The sequence below is a fragment of the Neophocaena asiaeorientalis genome, unplaced genomic scaffold, assembly GCF_003031525.2.
Source record: "Neophocaena asiaeorientalis asiaeorientalis breed wild unplaced genomic scaffold, Neophocaena_asiaeorientalis_V1.1 scaffold275, whole genome shotgun sequence".
Lineage (NCBI taxonomy): Eukaryota > Metazoa > Chordata > Mammalia > Artiodactyla > Phocoenidae > Neophocaena > Neophocaena asiaeorientalis.
In genome coordinates, this window is record NW_020173679.1 from 9,993,015 (window position 1) to 9,999,991 (window position 6,977).

Consider the following 6,977-nt stretch of genomic DNA (forward strand, 5'->3'; position numbering starts at 1 on the left):
GAACAAAGTTCATCACTTTTCAGAGGAAGTTGACAGAAACTATGTGTCTGTCATAACGTATCACCCATAATGTTCAGTGTACGATCAGAATTTATGAGACACGCAAAGAAGCAGGAGACTGCATCCCATAATCAAGAGAGAAAAGCAGACCCACAGAAAAGCCAGACACTAGAATTAGCGAAGACTCAAAAATAATTATTATAAATATGTTAAAGATTTGACAGGAAAAGATGGACATAATGGGTGAAGGTATAGGGATGACTTTTTAGGAGCAATACAGAAACACTAAAAAAGAGCCAAATGGAAATCTTAGACCTGAAAAATGCTGTATCTGAAAGAAAAAATTTTAGGAGATTGAAAGCTGATTGGATACTGCAAAAGAAAGGATCGTAATGTGAACATAAAAACAGGTAAGTAGAAGGTATTCAAACTACAGCACAAAAAGAAAATCGATTGGAAAATTGTCCCAAGTGGGATGGTAGAAGTTGGCTGTACACCTTCTAAAACACTTGAAGAAAAAGAAAATGAAACTTTAAGAGAATGGGCAATCCAAGAAATGGTAAGAGGAGAAATTTAATATGAAAAATCAGGGTAAAAAGCGAACATAAAATAAGATAGCAAGAATAAGTCAAAACATTCCAGTAATCACAAAAGGGGTATGAATTAAATTCCCATTTCCACTCTTTGGCAGAAATTGCAGCAATATCTTTTTAGATCCATCTCCTAGAGAAATGGAAATAAAAACAAAAATAAACAAATGGGACCTAATTAAACTTGAGCTTTTGCACAGCAAAGGAAACCATAAATAAAACAAAAAGATAACCTACAGAATGGGAGAAAATATTTGCAAATGATGCAACCAACAAGGGATTAATTTCCAAAATATACAAGGAGCTCATACAGCTCAATAACAAAAAAACAAACAACCCAATAAAAAATGGGCAGAAGACCGAAACAGACATTTCTCCAAAGAAATCACACAGATAGGGCTTCCCTGGTGGCGCAGTGGTTGAGAGTCTGCCTACCGATGCAGGGGACACGGGTTCGTGTCCCGGTCCGGAAAGATCCCACATGCCACGAAGCGGCTGGGCCCGTGAGCCATGGCCACTGAGCCTGCGCGTCCGGAGCCTGTGCTCCGCAACGGGAGAGGCCACAACAGTGAGGGGCCCGCATACCGAAAAAAAAAAAAAAAAAAGAAAGAAAGAAAAGAAAAGAAAAAAAGAAATCACACAGATAGCCAACAGGTACATGAAAAAATGCTCAACATCACTAATTATTAGAGAAATGCAAATCAAAACTACAATGAGGTATCACCTCACTCTGGTCAGAATGGCCATCAGCAAAAAGTCTACAAATAATAAATGCTGGAGAAGGCGTAGAGAAAGAGGAGCCCTCTCGCACTGCTGGTGGGAATGTAAATTGGTGCAGCCACTATGGAGAACAGTATGGAGGTTCCTTAAAAAACTGAAAATAGAGCTATCATATGATTCTGCAATCCCACTCCTGGGCATATATCTGAAGAAGACTATAATTAGAAAAAATGCATGCACTCCAAAGTTCATTGCAGCACTATTTACAATAGCCAAGACATGGAAGCAACTTAAATGTCCACTGACAGATGACAGATGAATGGATAAAGAAGATGTGAGATATATACACACACACACATACACACATACATACATACATACATACATACACACAATGGAATATTATTCAGCCATAAAAAAGAATGAAATAGTGCCATTTGCAGCAACATGGATAGACATAGATATCATCACACAAAATGAAGTAAGCCAGACAAAGACAAATATATGATATTGCTTATATATGGAATCTAAAAAAAAAAAGATACAAATGAACTTATTTACAAAACAGAAATAGACCCACAGACATAGAAAACAAATGTATGGTTACCAAAGGGGAAAGGGGGGTAGGGATAAATTAGGAGGTTGGGATTAACGTATACACACTACTCTATATAAAATAGATAGCCAACAAGGACAGGGAACTCTACCCCATATTTTGTAATAACCTACAAGAGAAAAGAATCTGAAAAATAATATATACGTATGTAGATATGTATGTATAACTGAATCACTGTGCTGTACACCTGAAACTAATAGGACATTGTAAATCAACCACACTTCAATAAAATAAAATTTATGTAAACAACAGCAAAAAAGATGAAGGTGACATTAAAAATAGAGACTTTCAGATCAACGACAACCAAATTGATATATAATTCACAGAAGATGCACGTAAAAAGAAAGTTATATGTTAGTTGGAACTGCTTTTGAATACAAATAACAGAAACACCAACTACAGTGGCTAACAGTGGGTTTATTTTTCTTGTAGAAGTCTGGAAGCGTGTGGCTGCTGGTGTTGGTTAGTCAGTGTAGGGGTGGCATCTCAGCAGTTCTCCTGGCCCTTTCTTCATGGTCACAGAATGGCTGCCAAGGCTTTAGGCATTACATCCACATGGAAAGCAGGAATGGGAAAAAAACAACACTGGTCACATGGCTTCCTCTTTCAGGAAAAGCAAAAACCTTCCCAGAGTTCTCAACAGACTTCTGCTGGTGTGTCAGTAATCAAAACTGTTGTCAGGGCTTCCCTGGTGGCACAGTGGTTGAGAGTCCACCTGCCGATGCAGGGCACACGGGTTCGTGCCCCGGTCCGGGAAGATCCCACATGCCGCGGAGCAGCTGGGCCCGTGAGCCATGGCCGCTGAGCCTGCGTGCCCGGAGCCTGTGCTCGGCAGCGGGAGAGGCCACAACAGTGAGAGGCCCGCGTACCGCAAAAAAAACAAAAAACAAAAAACTGTTGTCAGCTGGCAAGAGGGGAGGTCACCCCAGCTTATTTAGTAAAGGCAGACAAGAGATAAGGGATTTTGAAATGAATGTTCCGTAGCCAGTGAATAGTGTCTCACACAGGTTCAAAATACAGGGATGGAAAAGATACACTAGGCACAGGCCGACAAAAGGGTAACAAGAACTGAGAGGCTGCAGAGCGGTGAGAAGCTACCCAGTAGCTCTGAGCAGGTCATGATCAATGCACTCAGCACACTTTTCAACTCCTGTATTGTAGAGGCTGGAACGTAAAAGCCTAATTTCTGATGCACTTTTGCAGCTAGACTCTAGACATGAATTAGGTTCTCCCAACTGCATGGGCCTGCATGAGATTTGGTAGCTGGAATTGAGGCCAAGACTGTCGTTCTGCTGGCAACCAAGGTCATGACGAGGAGTGTAAAAGATTGGCAGTGGCCAGACTCAGCATTTCAGGGTTTTATCAGCAGCTTTGTGGGTAGATATGGTCATTATGGTAACAGCGGCAGCAGCAGTGGCCACCTAACTCTGGCTTCCTTATGCCTGAGTCAAAACTACATTGATGTGGTCTTCAACTCAACAGTTCCAGGGGAGGTTTCCTGATTTACCACACCTCCAGTTTTTCCAGTGATTTTATAAGCACCTAATTCCCTGTTTTAAACCCCTTTCTGCTTAAAGTACACTGAGTGTTTTCTATTTCCTGCACTGAACTCTGAAACTGGTAACACACACAACCACTCAGGTCTTAGAATGATAGGGCCCTCAGGTGACTTTCAGAAGTAGTGTAAACCCTCTCTGGGAAGAGCTCAAACTCAGTCTGAACCTCAAAGAATCCTATAGAATTAACAATAAAATAAAGGAAAATGAACACTTCCCAAGCAAAAACCACAAAACACACAGGGAAACAAAGCACCATAAACAAAAACAGCAGGAACCACAGACAGCAGAGACAGAACTGCAAAGCCTTGGGATTTGAGAATTATCAGACACACACTGCTATATTTAAAATAGATAACCAGTGAGGACCTACTGTAGAGCACAGGGAACTCTGCTCAACACTGTGTAACAACCTAAGTGGGAAAAGAATTTGAAAAAGAATAGTTACATATATATGTGTAACTGAATCACTTTGCTGTACACCTGAAACTAACACAACATTGTTAACCAACTATACTCCAATATAAAATAAAAATTTTTTTAAAAACACGTTTTGTATATTTAAATAAATAAACATGTACATACAACAAATAGATTTGAAAAAGAATAAAACATTTTAAAGTAAAATTAATATGTAACAGGGCTTCCCTGGTGGCGCAGTGGTTGAGAGTCCGCCTGCCCATGCAGGGGACACGGGTTCGTGCCCCGGTCTGGGAGGATCCCACATGCCGCGGAGTGGCTGGGCCCGTGGGCCATGGCCGCTGAGCCTGCGCGTCCGGAGCCTGTGCTCCGCAACGGGAGAGGCCACAACAGTGAGAGGCCTGCGTACCGCAAAAAAAAAACAAAAAAGCAAAAAAACCTAAACAAAACAAAACAAAAAAATGGAAAAAGAGAGGTCAAGAGATATGAAACATAATAAAAGGAGGTAAATTACATTATCTGGAAGGAGAGACAAGAGGGAATGAGGAAGAAGCAATATTTGAAAAGATAATGGATGAGAATTTGCCAGAATTGTTGAAATATACCAAGGCTCAAATCCAGAAATTCTAATAAATCCCAGCAGATTAAAAGGAAAGAAGGAAGGAAGGAAGGAAATAAATCCACAAATCATGGATTTGCAGTGCAAAACACCAGAGGAAAGGAAAAGTTTTAGAAGCAGCCAAAGCAGGAGAAAAAAAAAAAAATCACCTACAAAGGAATAACAATTAGATGACTAAATTCTCAGCTGCAACAATGGGAGTCAGAAGAAAAATGCTAGTTAAAAGAAAACATTGTTGGGGACCTCCCTGGTGGTCTAGTAGTTGAGACTCCGCACTTCCACTGCAGGGGGCGGGTGTTTGGGGAACTAAGATCCTGCATGCCGCGTGGTGTGGCCAAAAAAAAACACCATTGTTGGGCCAGATTTTTTAAAAAATAATTCTTCTCTATGCTATTCACAAGAAGTGCTTCCAAAACATAAGGACACTAAAAATTTGAAAATATAGAAAAAGGTAAACCACTAAGTAGTGGCCAAGAGAAGGCTGAAATAGCTTATTGAACATCAGACAAAGGCTTCCCTGGTGGCGCAGTGGTTGAGAATCTGCCTGCTAATGCAGGGGACACGGGTTCGAGCCCTGATCTGGGAGGATCCCACATGCCGCGGAGCAACTGAGTCCGTGAGCCACAACTACTGAGCCTCTGCGTCTGGAGCCTGTGCTCCGCAACAAGAGAGGCCGCGATAGTGAGAGGCCCGCGCACCGTGATGAAGAATGGCCCCCGCCTGCCACAACTAGAGAAAGCCCTCGCACAGAAACGAAGACCCAACACAGCAAAAGTAAATAAATAAATTAATAAACAGAAACAGAAAATTATCAAAAAAAAAATCAGACAAAATAGACATTAAAGCAAAGAGCAATAAAGAGGACTACTACACAGTGATTTTTTTAAATCCAGTTTACCAGGAGATAACAATTCTGAACTTATATGTATCTAATAATATAGCCTCAAGATATACAAAGCAAATATTTACGCATCTAGGAGAAGAAACTGACAAAGCCACCATTACGGTGGGAGAGTTGAACAGACTTCTCTCAGTAACTGACATATCAAGCATATAAGAAATAGGTACGGACAGAGAAGATGTGACAGTTAAGCACAGTTAAGACACTTGATGTAATGAATATATAAACATTGCACCCAGCAACTAAAGAACAGATGTTTTTACTGAAGTAAGTATAGTTGATTTACAATGTTTCAGGTGTACAGCAAAGTTATTAAGAATATATATATATACTCTTTCAGATTCTTTCCCAAGAATAGACTTTTTTTTTTTTTTTTTTTTGCGGTACGCGGGCCTCTCACTGTTGTGGCCTCTCCCGTTGCGGAGCACAGGCTCCGGACGCGCAGGCTCAGCGGCCATGGCTCACGGGCCCAGCCGCTCCGCGGCATGTGGGATCTTCCAGGACCGAGGCACGAACCCGTGTCTCCTGCATGGGCAGGCGGACTCTCAACCACTGCGCCACCAGGGAAGCTCAAGAATAGACATTTTAAAACTAAACTTTTAACTGAATGAGAACATAAATAGAGAAGAGAACACAGATCAAAAATATATGACTCGACAGTCCTCGCGGAGAGTCGCCGCGGTTTCTTGCTTGGACGGAACCCGGCGCTCGTCCCCCGCTCCGGCCGGCCGCTCAGAGCCAGCCCTCGCCACCACCTCACGGCGTCCTCCGACCGCCCCAAGGTCCCCGCCGCTGTCGTTACAGCGCCGCGCAGCCACCGCCACCGTTTCACCTCAGCCGCCCGCCAAGACGACCGCGTCCCCCTCGCAGGTGCGCCAGAACTACCACTAGGACTCGGAGGCTGCCATCAACCACCAGATCAACCTGGAGCTCCACGCCTCCTACGTCTACCTGTCCATGTCGTATTATTTTGACCGCGATGATGTGGCTTTGAAGAACTTGGCCAAATACTTTCTTCCCCAATCTCGTGAGGAGAGGGAACACGCTGAGAATCTGATGAAGCTGCAGAACCAACGGGGTGGCTGAATCTTCCTTCAGGATATCAGGAAACCAGACCGTGATGTCTGGGAGAATGGGCTGAATGCAATGGAATGTGCGCTACACTTGGAAAAAAGTGTGACTCAGTCACTACTGGAACTGCACCGACTGGCCACGGAGAAAAATGACCCCCATTGGTGTGACTTCATTGAGACTCATTATCTGAACGAGCAGGTGAAATCCATTAAAGAATTGGGTGATCACGTAACCAACTTGCGCACGATGGGGGCCCCCGAATCTGGCATGGCACAGTATTTCTTGGACAAGCACACCCTGGGAAATAGTGATAATGAGAGCTAAGCCTTAGCCTGGCTTCCCGTAGCCACAGGGGTGACTTCCCCGGTCACAAAGGCAGTGCATGCATGTTTGGGTTACCTTACCTTTTCTGTAAGTTGTACCAAAATATCTACGAGTCCTTTCCTTAGTACCATTCCTTCAAATAAAGTAATTTGGTACC

General features: G+C 42.9%; 1 pseudogene; it reads left to right on the forward strand.

Moving 5' to 3' along the window:
- Positions 1 to 475: 475 nt before the first annotated feature.
- On the forward strand, positions 476 to 6,926 carry LOC112402841 (ferritin heavy chain pseudogene; annotated as a pseudogene).
- Positions 6,927 to 6,977: the final 51 nt, after the last annotated feature.